Here is a 14774-nt window from a genome sequence, read left to right on the forward strand (position 1 = left end):
CATGACTCAAGATGTGTCTCACATCGTAATTATTTACTTAGAAAGGTTGTTCGCGGAAACTTTATTTTGTGACATACAGTTCGATCCAGGCTAATATTCGAAGTTGTTGAAAAAATCTGTGCTGATATCTGTGCGTTCTCGCTGCCTTTTTATTGCTCATATAATTGTCATGGGAAATAATGAAAATTATCCCAGCACAAGAATAAGAGAATAATTCCAATTTTTACAATATGTCCACGAAACACATAAACTAATAAACGCTGCTCTTACTGCAACAACCCACGACGGAATCCGAGTGAGACAGCTGAAATGTGTTTGTGTGTGTGTTTTTATAGCACCCCGTGACGCGTAGGACTTCTTATTACAGCCAGCGTTTAAATGTCTGTCTATCTTGATAACTATGTCCGAGTTTTTCATATGCTAAAAAGAAAACAGAATTATACCTTTCTGGAAAGACTATTATGGTTAAGTAGAGTATTCTCATGATCTTGGCGTTAATTAGGGGCATACATTGTCGCGATTTGTATTAGTAATAATAATATTAAAATACACATATTTGAAGAAGTAATTCTTCAAGCTCCAATATAATGTGTTGCTTATGATCTAATTTTAAACGCGCGAAGAAATATGACAATGAAAACTGTGCTAATTATCATCACTGGTTCCAATTGCTGCATTTTAATTACAAATAAAATAAAAATAGTCTAAAATCAATGAAAACATTCTAGCTGATGTGAGAAATCCGTGAAAAATTACATTAATTGTGGGTAAAGTATATTGTGCTATCGGAGTCGCGACTTTTGACAATCGTCGAAACGTCCACCTTGTTTGCAATTAAGATCAACAGCCTCGCTGCAGTTATACCACCATCAGTCTTTTATTCATTGTACGTAGACGATGTCCAGATCGCTTTCTCCTCATGCAACTTGTCAATTTGTGAGCGCCAATTGCAGATAGCAATAAATAGGATGAGTAAGTGGGCCGATGAAAATGGCTTCCGGTTTGCACCAGAAAAAACAGTGTGCGTGCCTTTTTCATTACGTCGAGGGTTGTCGCTAGATCCCAGCTTGCAGATGAATGGCATTGACGTAACCGTTAGGCATGAGCACAAATTCTTGGGTGTTATTCTTGATAAGAAGCTCACTTTTCAGACCCATCTAAAAGAACTGAAGCGAAAGTGTCTTAAATCTGCCAATGTTCTCAAGGTGCTTGCACACATGTCCTGGGGTTCTGACAGGAGATGCCTCCTGCGACTCTACAACTCGCTGGTTCGTTCCCGCCTCGACTATGGTGCGGTTGTATATGGCTCGGCACTACCGTCATCTTTAAAAATGCTAGATCCTGTGCATCACCTTGGACTTCGACTTGCCACGGGGGCCTTCCGAACGTCGCCTGTCCCGAGTTTGTATGCAGAGACGTACCAAATGCCACTAGAAAAGCGAAGACAGTTCCTCAGCCTATGCTATAGTTATAAAGTCAAATCTGACCCTGAACACCCATCCTTCCGTTGTTTGCAGGTATCTCCTTTTTTTCGTATTTTTGAGAATAAGCCAAGTATAGTACGGCCTTTAAGCCTCCGCATTCAGTGCATGTCTGCATCCCTGCAGCTTGCACTACCTGAGCGTAGCGTGATGACAAAAGTTCGAAGCATTGCTCCTTGGAAGGCGGTGCACTATACCTGTGACTGGTCACTAGCGAAATACAATAAGCGAACTGTTGCACCACTAGTCCTTCAGCAAGAGTTTATGACCTTGCAAGCTAAGTATAAGGACTATGCACAATTCTTCACTGATGGTGCAAAAACTCCACACTTTGTCGGTTCGGCTGTATATTCAGAGCACTTTGTAAAAGCTCGACGGCTTCACTCTGTTGCCAGCATTTTTACTGCAGAACTTTATGGTGTGCTCATGGTTATTGAATATATATTAGGCAACAACATCAGGAAAGCTATTTTGTTTGTGGACTCCCAGAGTGCTATCCTCTCTCTCTGTTCCCTCCATGATGCTAAGAATCGGCTCGTGCAACAAGTACAGGTAGAGTTAAACCTGGCTTCCCAAATGGGACACAATATCAAGCTATGCTGGGTACCAAGCCATGTGGGAATTTCAGGTAATGAAAAGGCGGATAGGCTAGCAGCCTCTGATAAGGATGCTCTGGAAACACCTGTTCAGCTGCCTCAAGAAGATTTTAAACCGGTTCTCAAAAAAGTAGTTTATTATGCCTGGCAGCAAGACTGGGACAAAGAAATAAATAATAAGCTACATGTTATCAAACCACGTTTGGAGTTATGGGGGAGTTCGCACCATAGAGACCGTCGCCATGAAGTCTTAATGTGTCGCTCGAGAATTGGACATTCACGTATCACCCATCGGCATCTTCTTTGTGGTGAGGACACCCCAGTCTGTCAGCATTGCGGTGAATCGCTAACTATACTGCATATTCTATGGCACTGCAAATTCTTTGATCAGGAACGTCGGACGAGTTTTCCTTCACTTTCTGGATATCTTCCATTTCATCCAGCCTTCTTACTGGGAGATGAACCTTTAGTTCCTTTTGGTCACATTTTAGATTTTCTTAAAAAAACTGGCTACCTGCACCAGTTATAGATCCTCTGCATAGTAATTCCTTCCTTCTACTATAGAGTCGTTTAATTATCTCTTTGGCACAGCATGGCCTATGTTGCTTTTTGCGCCATTAAACACCTAATAATCAATAATCAATCAATCGCCGAAACGTCCAAAGTCGCCGCCAATATACTTCAAGACCAAATGCCCAAAAGTTAAAAAAAGCCTTTTTTTAATTACTATTTTTTATCATAACATTTATTTACTCTTGTATTTGCTCGCGGTCGTTTTGCCAATCTCAACCTTTCCAGTTCGAAGGAACGCCTACCTGCTTGCACATCTGCTCACTGCAGCACGTTTCGTTGGCGTTGGAAGCCGGTGAAACAGTAGTGAGTTTTAATATTGCGTATACGAACGAACTCAAGCCCTGTGTGTTTGTGTTAGCTTTGCGCGTTCCACACTGCGCGTGCGCGGAGCCCGAAATTGCAGTCTTGGATGGCGCATGGCGAGGAGGCGCACGCACAACGTGGGGCACGCAACTCTAACGCAAACGCACACCGCTTGCGTTTGCTTCTATGCGCAATACTAAAACTCTCCAGTAAGGTACAATCCCATACCGGCTGCAGCACTACGTTGGGACAGTGAAGAATGTTGTTTGCATTCGGAAACGACATTTCGCGAGCCATGATCGCGAGCAGTTCCGCCATGCCCGCTCAGCAGGAGAATTGGGGGACCCTCACTAGAGCGCTTCCCGTTTCCGCCGCAGGAGGGCGAGCGTCGAGCTGGAGACGCGAATACCGCCATGGCCACGAATGACGTTAGGGCAAGCTAGCATAGGCCAAATGGCGTACATTCCTCGCATATTACTCCAGGGCGATATCGTTTCGCTTTGACGCGACCAAGCGGCAACACTCGGAACTACAGCACTCTTGGATGCCCTTGGCCGTGCAGGAGCTATTGACGTCACGAGCGCAATACGCTATGCACTTCTCGCTGGCCGAGTTTGAAGGGAGAGATAGAGAGCTTGCGGCCACGCCATTTCGTTTCCGTACCTCTTTAAGCCCGAGGTCACACTGCTTATACATCATACAGAAAACAGCCTGCAGACATCAGTTACCGCGATATCCGTAGTTTGTATACCGCATGCCAAGTTTCTCATTAAACTCGTTGCCATGCGGCATTCGAAGCAAGAATCTCGTTGTGACTTGCGTTCGAATATGTATGAAGACTGTATTGTTTGTGTGATGAATAAGCAGTGTGACCCTGGCTTTATGGAGAAAAAATATGGCGGTGAGTTACGACTACCTCGTAATGATTTCGCAATTTTTACAGCGAAGCTGTATACCTCTACCAGTCAAGGAAATGTTTGTGTCGTTGGCGTTGTAAGCCAAAAACTCCCGGCAAACAAATGAAGTCAAAACAGCATATCTCCTTTGAAACCAGGCATAGAACATACAGCTCAGTATTCGTCTTAATAAAGAAAACCACGAAACAAGCATCAAAATTACATGATGGATGATAAGGCGCGTGTGACCAAGAGGAACACCCTCCCACGCGTTCCGGTAAAGTTTAGGTTTGCAGCTGCTTCGAAAGGGGTTGACGCCATTCGAAGCCCTTATGTGAAGTGCAAACTGAATAATGGATGATCACGGCGCCTGCGAACATTGCGAAGCACGTTCCCTCTCCCCGCATCTGTCTCCCAGTGAAGATTATGGTTGCATAAGCTGTTCATGAATCATGCATTGATTTAACCTTAGCAAGGAATATCTGTAGAGTGAGAACTTTAAATCTCAGTGTGTATCACACTAATCATAAAGTAGTGAATGTCTTTGAGAGGTAATAAAGGGTGTGGTTAAGTGCATTTCACTTGACTCTCGTTTCACTCTTTGTATAGCCACATGTGTGAATTTTCAAGTGACGTTGCAATGGGTAATTGTTGTAGGTGTCGTTTACAGCTTCGCTGTCCAACCACCTTCGCAGTGTGGATTGGGGCCAGACATTTTTTATATAAACTTTGTGATAGTTTTAGGTGCGGATTCAAGAGGTAGGGAGTTACCTAGTAGGCGTCTAGTGTTTGTAACACGTAGCACAAGATATCGCATAGAGTTATTCATCTTGAGATGCAAATTAATCGATATGTAAACAGCCAATAGAATCTCAAGAAAAATAACCGGTTTATTTATACATTTTAACCTTCTTCCAACCTGGTATATTCGGTATTCCAACTTCCAACATGGATTCTTTACATACCCCAAGCCATTAATTTTAAATTCGACGCGAATTACTTTGCGATGCAGTGGCTTCAAGCGGCTTCTTTCGATACGCTACTTTGTAGTCTGTCATAGGCATGCCTTTGTTGACCAGGAGTGGCCATATAATATTCTCGATTAGAATCCTAGAAGTTTTTTTTGTCTCATATGCATGGCCATCTCTTGCTGGGCGCAGTAGAAGGGGGTGGGAGCAGGCTGCAATTACGAAAATAATAAATTGGATGCCAAGTTGGCTTCCCTGAAAAGCTTGGCTTGTTTATCCTGTGTATTAATTTAAACAGGTTAAACTGGTTGGAAAGTCCACAAGCCTGACTAGTTTAACCAGCTTGACCAGCATGCCAAACTGGTCATGCTGGGGTAATAACCCAGCTTGAATCTGGGAGCAGATAAACCAGCATGACCGGTATAACCAGATCAACCACCATGACCAGAGTGCCAAACTGGGCAGGCTGGGGCAATAACCAAGCTTGAAGCTGGGGCTAGCTTAAGCTGGTATTTTCAATAGGGTATTTTCAATATGTTTATAAACATATGTCATGTTTATAAACATGACAATATTTTGTCATGTTTATAAACATGACAAAATCAGAGCTGTCAACTTTGTAAGCACTCTGTGCTTTATAATATGTGGAACATCAATCTAAAAAAACTTTTTTGAGAGTTACCAGCACTGCCACAGGTGATGAGCGTGTTGGCAACTTTTGGCGTTGGTCGTCTGCAAAACATCTCTTCCTTTCTTCCTGCTTTGCTCCTCACCATGCGAGAACGCTACGCATGCGCACTTGCAACCAATCTGCGTGGGGAGTCTCCATGATTAAATTTCAAACGCTCTCCATGGTTTGAGACGGACGCCCCTCTTTGCAAGCTAGGATCTCTTTGCAGATACAGTGATAGCTATAACACCTTATCGAACCTTAAAGTATCCTTGTGTACTCGCAACTTACTTGGTCGAACCATCGCCAATATCTTCCGTGAGTATGACACACTCATCCATAACAAGAAAACTATCCAGCTAGATTATGTCACGTGACTACTCGCGTAGTTGCGTTATATCATGACATCATGTGACTATTGTCGAGTGACAGTGTGACGTCACAAGACATCATTAGGTCACGTGACGTTAAAGTGTCGCGTGGCAACAGAGACGCCCTGCATTATTTCGAATGGACGAAGAACACATACCAGATATTGCTCTAAAAACGCAGAACGAGCATAAAATGAGCTTGATAGGAAGCTGTTTCGGTAGATAAAGGACAACCAGTTGAGCAGTTGCGCCTGAAAACAACCTTTTATTTTTTTTCCCACGAAACGTCCATGGTTGGACGTTTCGCGTACGAGCACATCTGAAAAAAATCATGACAATCATGAATGAGGCAGACACTTAATGCTGACTACCAAAACACTCGTGGCTTACGAACGAAAGCGGAAACATTTTTGCCAAATATAGTCTCTTCCAATTTTAATGTCATTTGTCTGACTGAAACATGGCTCAACGAGGAAATTTCAAGTGCAGACTATTTTCCGCCGTCTTATACCGTTCACCGTCGTGACCGTGACTATGCTTTAACTCACCAGAAATTCGGAGGTATTCGCCGTAAATCAGTCAGTTACCTCGCATCGCAAATTTGGCCTTGAACCCTACCCAGAATGCATTTGAATAGAATTGCTTTCGAATGATGGTCTTAACTACCTGATTGGAAATTATTATTTCCCTCCCCTATCGCATAATCGTATTTTTAATGAACACTTTGATACATTGGAAAAAGAAATCGACTTTTGAAAGTTCAGGGTGCACATTTATGGTGATTTTAACCTACGTGGTGCCAACTGGCAGTCGGGATTCGTTAGTAGTCAAAATAGTATAACAGCAAACAAATCGTCTCACCTATTGAATGTTATACATTTTAATGGCCTTAGTCAATTAAACGGGAAACAGCGCTGGGAACGTCCGTGATCTTTGTCTTTCAAATGTGCCGATCATCGGCATAACTCTTGCCGATGTTTCACTTTTTAAGGTTGACGCTTTTCACACACCCTTTATTGTTGATTTCCTTCATTCGTCGAAATCTGCAGCTCGCCCAAAGCAGACGTATTACTCTTTCAACACAGGCGAGTATTTTGGTCTTTATAGGCTTTTGAAAATTACGACTGGTCTTCTATTTTAAAGGACGATTCAGTCGACTCAGCGGCGAAGTCGTTTACGACGGTAGTGAAAAATGGAATGGAAAAAATTATTCCAAAACGATCATCGAAACCTAAAAGTATCCTTCGTGGTATTCTAAAGATATAATATATGACATAAAGAACACATAGTAGTGTCACAATTCGTACAAAAGAAATGGATCGGAAATGTGGTATGCAAAGTTCGGCATTTACCGGTCTCTTTTAAAAAGTTATTTATTCATGACGTGTGTGTGCATTTCAAGGCAGTAGAAAACAGTCTTCCACAAATTAGATAAGCTTTGGAAATTTGCTAGACAACATACAAAATGTAGTACACGCGGTGTCTGTCTCAGAAGAAATTCTGATTATCTGTCTAACCTGAAGGATATCGCTAACTAGTTTTCAAGTCACTTCAGTGGTTGGTTTTCCTCTAATGCTCCTAACGATAGTGCATGTCTTGATGATCCTGTCTACTCTGATGTTTGTGCAGTCGACAAAGTTGTTAGCGATATCTTGGCGGCTATAAAGAAACTGAAGCCGAAACTAACATCTGGTACAGATTATGTGCCTAACTTTATTGTTAAAGGTTGCTCGAATCTTTTTGCGCCTATCTTAAGGTCTGTTCACACGATGCATCTTTTAGGCGCGCAACAGTGCGACACTCAAGTTTCGCGAAATGTGCTCGTTCACACGTACCGCTTCACGTGCAACAAAAACACACACCGATGCACCGTTTTGAGTGAGCTCCGAAACAAATCGCTATTTATCTGGGGACCTGCTTTGCGCATTTTATGCAGTCTATTCACTTTAATTTTTTTCTTTCTCACATACTGCACTACTTGGAGCGATCTCGTGTGTGCGCTAAGCCGATTGAGGCGGCAACCTGTACGTGCAGGACATGTGCCGGCGCTGAGCCCTTACGTAGCCAATTCATTGCCAAAGCTCCTATCAATGCACATGGTATTCATAGAAACGCTACGTGCCCAATCTGGTTACTTCTCGGCGCCCATGTCTGCCCCGAGTTTACTGTGCCAACTGTTTCAGAGAGCGCACATGGTTTCACGTTCGCTTGTAAACAAAGCAAACTTGGTTTCAGTTTACTCGATGGTCTCTTATCCAGCGGTATCGTCGCGACAACAACGCTATGAGCACTATTCTAATCTCGCCAACTCCCGCTAATTTTCTTCGTCCATCGCTGGATTTTTTTCCGATATGCTACTCACTTTTCCTTCAGTGGTGCTTGACGTGCTTGCGGAAGCGCCGGCAGTATCCATCGTTCGTGGTTTCGGTTTTGTTCGGATTTGGCTCCGCTACAACACCGGCAGTGAAGTGGTCTTCTCAAACAGCTCGCTCCTCCCTCAAAGGCCACGTGAGAGCGTTTCTGAGCGGCCATTGGCGGCGCCCTCAGAGTGATTGACAGGACTCGGCAAAGTTTCAGCAAAAGCTCGCTCCAGAAACAAGGTGTGCGCGCAACTTATTTTTAAATGCGCACGTCCTTTTCGAACTCGATCAGACGGCGCAACCATTTCGCGAACATACATTTCGCGACACTAGATGCGCAAGAAAAATGCATCGTATGAACGGGCCTTTAGGGCATATATTTAATATTTCATTGAGTAAGGGTATATTTCCATCTGTGTGGAAAGAGTCTATTGTTGCTCCTATTCATAAGATGGGGGATACTTCGCAAGTTGGGAACTATCTCCCTGTTTCATTGCTATGTTCTTTTTCAAAGGTATTTGCGATAGTGGTGGTTTATAGGAATTCCCTGGTCCACTCAATACAAGAAACAGCCAGTGTTCGGGCATGTTGCGAGATCAAAGTTAGGGTGAGCCAAGGAATGGCAGGGAATTGCCGCTATGCACTGTTCCTTGGCTCAGGCTCGTATTTCATTGGACCCAGAATTACTGTTACTCTATAGTTCGTTTAACTTTACTTTTTTTATTCGAATGAACGCTCTCTTCACATATTTTCGGTGCCTTGTGGCACGAGCCTTCGCACTAGAAAGCAACGTTTCAGTCCGAGAAGGCTGTCTTAGCTAGAGACATAAAAAAGTACGCTTTTTCCCTATTAAACAAAAACGATCTGAAAACAGTGTGGATATAAACAGGCGAAACCCGAAATGAACTGGCTATAGTAGAATTGCACCGGGCAAAATGGAAATCAAACTGTCGAAATTGGTCGAACTTGGAAAATGAACTGGCCAAGGTGGCAGTTGAGTTAGCCGAACTGTTAATTGTACAGTTCAAACTGGTAGTTAACCAGGCAAAACTGGTAGCTTGAACTGGCAACACTGGTGTCATAATGTTCAAGCTGTCAGCCAAACAGTTTGAACTGGCAGTCGAAATGTTCTAACTAACAGCCAAATATTTACAACTGGCAATGAAACTGGTCTCTTGGTATCTAAACAAGTCATACCAGCGGAACTGGAGAAAGAGCTCGTTGAACTGGTCATGCTAGTAGTATGCCCAGTTTAAAATAATTAACCATTGGAATCCATTCAAGTGTCTTCTTTCATTTGGATCGAGTTGGTTTCACTCTTTCTAATTTAACTCCCAAGCGGGAAAACCACTTGAATCTCATTTTTTTTCTACATGAACGAATTGTGCTTTTACGCTCCAAACGGCTCACAATGAAAAAACAACAAATTGACAAAACAAGTTTTTATCAATTCCATGTGCAAAGATGTGTTTCTGGAATGAATCATGCCACAGCTAGCAGAGAAAATGTCGGGCTTTTACAGTACATTTCTTCTATGTAGATATCGCATAACAGATTAGAAGAGCACATAAAAGCTTTATTTTGACGCGTGTACAGTTGTACCTAGCTCGCAGCAATAGTTGATGAGAGGTCGAGAATTCAGTAATGCTTTCGCCTCGAAGGAGTTCATATCCCTCTCCCAGCCAATCGTCCCCACTTGAATTTTTTTACATTCCCGCTTTTTACTACGGCCTTTATCAACCCTGGCTTGCACCGACAAGCCGCTTCAAGCGCAAGTGCCCGAGGCTGGTAGCCTCCCCCGCGATGTTGGAAAAGCGCGGGAAAAAGGCCGCATCTGCAGGTGAGTCAGGCGCCTGGAATGCGCCAGTGCCCCGGGATCGGAGATGATGCAGTGTCCCCGCGCGTAGCGCGGATGCCTTGAAAGGGGGAAGCTGCTTAAGTGCCAGGACAGGGAGTGCGCGGGCCAATCAGCGCAGCCCTCGAGCCCGCTCGAAGCGCCAGTTTTGAGTCGGCGTTGGCAACAGTTCCAGGAGACAAAAAAAAAAAAAAAAAAAGAACGGATTTGGCGTGACGGTTGGGTGACTTGGGTCTTTGTTCCCGCTGCTGTTCTGCTGGGGGAGGTTACAAGTTGTCTTTAAGCTGTGTTTGTAAAATAAAGTTTACCGGAGCCTTGAGTGCTCCCTCTGCCGATGGTTCCTGTGGCTGATGACGTCCTCCACCTGAGTTCCACTCGCTCGCGGGCGAAATGGTTGCATCCCAGAACGGCGTGTTCGGAATTCGCTCCGTCCTGATTGCAGCGCGGGCAATGGCTGTTTCTGTCTCCGCGCCAGCGAGCCAGTAAGCAGGCATGAGCATTTGGATTCATTTTCATAATCAGGTGGAAGTGCAACTGAACCTTTCTGCAACACGATTTGGAACAGCTATGCTAGTAGTACAACCGTCAGTGTACCTGTAGCTTCGGAGACCCTCTACCAGAGTGGTTGCGAGTTGCATAGCGGACGACAGACTGGGGAGCAGGAAGGGTGTAACACAGCAGTATCTTTTTATTCCTAAGCGTTGCTTTGCGTAAAGGCTGAACCGCATGCAACCGATTAAGCGAGCGAAAAGCGGTGGAGATTTCCCGCGGTCGCTCGTCGCGTCGCTGGGTTTTTGGATTTCTAGAAATCGTCGCTCATCTCCTTGGTCGCTTGCTCCCGTCGCTTTCATGCGGTTTTTCGCGTCGCGCGAGTGACCGAACGACAGTGAAGCGGATCGTCGTCGCATGTCTCGTGGCTCGTCAAATCGCTTACGTGCGGTTTCTACTTAATCTCCGCGAGACTGGCACCACATGTACGAATGGCACACGCTTCTATATTCCCTCTCATACCGCTTATGATAGTGCGGCTGCAAATAAATCTGCCATGGTTCTAGTTATTGATGTTTATTCTTATTTCAGATGCCTTGTTAGCCACCACCGGAACCCCGACACTCCAAAAGGTATGGAGAATCTCGTCAACCGGCTGAGACACATGAATAATATCATGACAATTTTTTTTTTGCATTGTAAATATGTTTTTATGATTATTTTTGCGTTGTGCACTATGTATTTGTTTTTTTTTTGGAAATAAAGTGAATTTTATTCATTTGCACCCTGAGTTGTCGATAGACCAGTTAAACTGGTTTAGCTGCATGGAGTGGACCAGTATACACAGTTGTACAGTTTTAACAGTATACACATTTTCACAGTAAGACCGCTATGCACAATTTCATAGTAAGACCAGTACGCACAGTTTCAGTTTCTCCAGTTCAACCAATTTAAGCAGTGGCAATGATCCTGTTTGAACTGCCCCAGTTTGCAAAATTTTTCAATAGGGCAGGTATCTGCCCTGCTGGTCCGGGTTGAATTTCTATTGTCTAGTCAAGCTTGGCTGATCACCCGGCCACTAACCTGGCCCATGCTGTATATACAATAAAGAGCCAAGCTTGGGGTACCACTGAGCTTCCCGCCTGTCCCAGGCCATAATTCCAGTAGTGAGTCTGTCCATGGCTATACAAGGAACTGCCGGTGGTCGCCAGACTGGCATACCAGGATGGGGCTGCCTAGCGCCATGGGACAAAACAATATAGGCCCAGTGAAACTTACCTGGCTACCCAGTCTGGCTCAAGCTTGAGCCGGTCGTAAGGTGCTGCTTGTGATGATACAGTTGTCGAGTTGCATGTATTTACAGATGCTAGTCCTAAAGCATGCGGTGAAGTGACCTACCACAAAACCAAAGTGGAAACCACGTGTCGGCATCTTTGATCATGTATAAGACCAGGGTATAGCCACACTGCAGACTCTCACTCTGCCAAGATTGCAAGACGACAACGATTTCTCATCGTCAGCTCCGACGTCTCCATACACTCAGTTTTTCTTTGGACACACTCAAACATCATTTTGTATTGCATGAAATGCTCAACGACAAAATGGAACCTCTTTGTGGCCAACCGAGTCACAAATATTTAGCAAATAACGGAACCTTTACAATGGAGACACAGCCCTGGCTGTGAAAACGCTGCGGATGTTTTGACTAGAGATTCCACTTCTTCCTTTCTGTCAGCCACCAGATGGGCGACAGGCCGTCAGTGGTTAACGAGGCCACAGAATGAACGCCCTGCATACTCGATATACCCCGAAAAAATGGACGAGACGATTTTCTTAGCTTTAAAAAGACGGCCCAAGACTTGCGTCGCTCTTCCTATCGTTGAACCACCAGTCCATCTTGTACTTCACAATAATTTTGATTGTCTACTTCGTGAAACAGCCTGAGTTCTGCACTTTTTGAGTAACTTCAAGAAATTACCAAGAGGAAGTTTGACGGCTGCAGAACTTAGTAATGCCGAAACTGTTTTGAAAAGACAAACGCAAGGTGAAGTGTACGGCCAAGAGCTTATCACTCTCAAAGAGGGAAAGACCCTGGGCACCTCACCTCTACGTTCTCTTTTGCCAATTCTCGACAATATTGGCATCATCGGAGTTGGAGGAAGAATACAGAAAACGAAACGCACGATGGAAAAAAGACATTAAATCAGTCTTCCTAACGCACGTATGTTCAGCAAAATATTAATTCGTTCCACCCCGTATGGAAATCGTATATCTGGAGCATATTTGGCAATATCAAACATTTTATGATTATATACGCCCTATACAGCCTTATCTCGCGTATTTACACCGTTCCTTGGCAAATATAAAGCCTTATCTGACATATAAACTTTGTTATCTTGCGTATACACAACCTTCTCTGGCGGCCGCTGTTCAATAAATAAAAAAGTAAAAAAAAAACAAGTACTAAAAAAAGTGCTTTGTTAGCAAACTTTAAATGACTCATTGTTCGCGAGCTAAATATTCGCACAAATAAAAAAAAACAAAAAAAACGTGAGCTTAGGCAAGCTTGATTTCGGGCTTTTGTTGCTAATTTTTACGAGGATTTCAATTTAACTTAATTATTTTGAATTATTAACATTAGACTATTTGCTAAATCCCCCAAGCGCCCCGGACTGTACTCGAAGAATCGTGGGAACGGTGTTCTTTCAGCTCCCTAGAGATCGGTAAATTCTACGAATCCCATGATTACAGAGTTCTGAGTGTAATTTAGAGTCACCCTGAACAAGCGCTGTATAGAACCCAAGGACCTGTCATATCACTTTCAATATTTTTCGTCAATGTCAGCGTTTTTCATATAGTGCATGCTGTCCACCCTTCAACCTGCATGAGCTGCAGGCATCTCTTACATTATACTCATTCTCATACAGCTTCAAAGACGCTTATATTACGTTGGAAACGCTAAAACTGCTATAAACAGCCCCGCTGACTCCTAGGGAAATCCGCGTTATGTTTGTTGTGAGTTCTCGGCTACTTAAGCAATTCCTGCTAAAACAACAATCACGACAATGTTAATATTGTAAAAAAATTCTGCGGCTCAGCCAGATTGAAAGGTGAATCGTATGCAAAGTATCATAAACGCTGGCATTGACAAGAAATTTAAAAGTGACAGGTCCTTGGGCTCTATAGGACGCTTGTTCAGGGTGACTCCGAATTACACTTAAATTTGTACTATGGAAATGGTCGAAATTGCCAATCCCTAGGGAGCTCAAAGAACGCCGTTCCCGTGATTCCTCGAGTGCGAGCCGGGGCACTTGGAGGATTTAGTAGATGATCTATTGTAGACAACTAAAATATGTAAAGTGCTGATTTCAGGCATGTGTGCTTCTTTTGATATGCCTGTTCAGATCTGGAATTTCCATACCTAGCCAGGGATATCAGAGTATATCTGGCGTTATGAGGCTATATCCGCTACATATAATATTTTAGGTTATATGTGGCCCATTTTTATGTGCCATATCTGAAATATTCAGATCTGGCCACTACTAATTTTTTTGTAAGGATCTCATGAGCGACCTCTATACGCTGGTCTTCGTGACACGTTCACGCGTCCCCGAGAATATTAATGAATTATAAGAGCTCGACAAGCAACCAAAAACATACTCAACCACTGTGTAGCTTGTGATGGATTCCACTGTAAGCCGGCGAGCGAGCCCGCCCTCTACCGAGTTGGAGAGTGAACGAAGCTGGTCCTTTCGAAGTCTCTGGCATGGACTTCGCTGGTCGTCTCTTCTTTAAAGACGGCGGCAAGGTCGCAAAGTGCTACATTGTTGTAGTTACGTGCGCTCTGACCGGGGCTGCACATCCGGAACTCATAAGTGACTTGACGACCCAAAGTTTCATTTTAGCATTCAGAGTATTTACTTCTCGCAGAGGCGTGTGTCATGTAATAATGACAAATAACGCAATGTCATTCCTACGGAAAAGCGTGAACTGACAGGACTATGAAACTGAACACGCAGTGAGGAAGTCACTGGCATGTTCGCGTCTCTTCGAGTTGAGTGTCGCTTTATAATTGAAGAAAGCCGCTTGGTGCCGAGGTTTTTGGGAGAGGATGGTTTGCTGTGTGAAGACTTCTCTAAAGAAGGTATTGGGACACCGTTTCTTAAAGTTTGAAGAATTGGATACAATATTAACTATAATTGAGGCCATATT

The sequence above is a fragment of the Ixodes scapularis genome, unplaced genomic scaffold, assembly GCF_016920785.2.
Source record: "Ixodes scapularis isolate PalLabHiFi unplaced genomic scaffold, ASM1692078v2 PGA_scaffold2__306_contigs__length_199485367, whole genome shotgun sequence".
In the NCBI taxonomy this organism is placed as follows: domain Eukaryota; kingdom Metazoa; phylum Arthropoda; class Arachnida; order Ixodida; family Ixodidae; genus Ixodes; species Ixodes scapularis.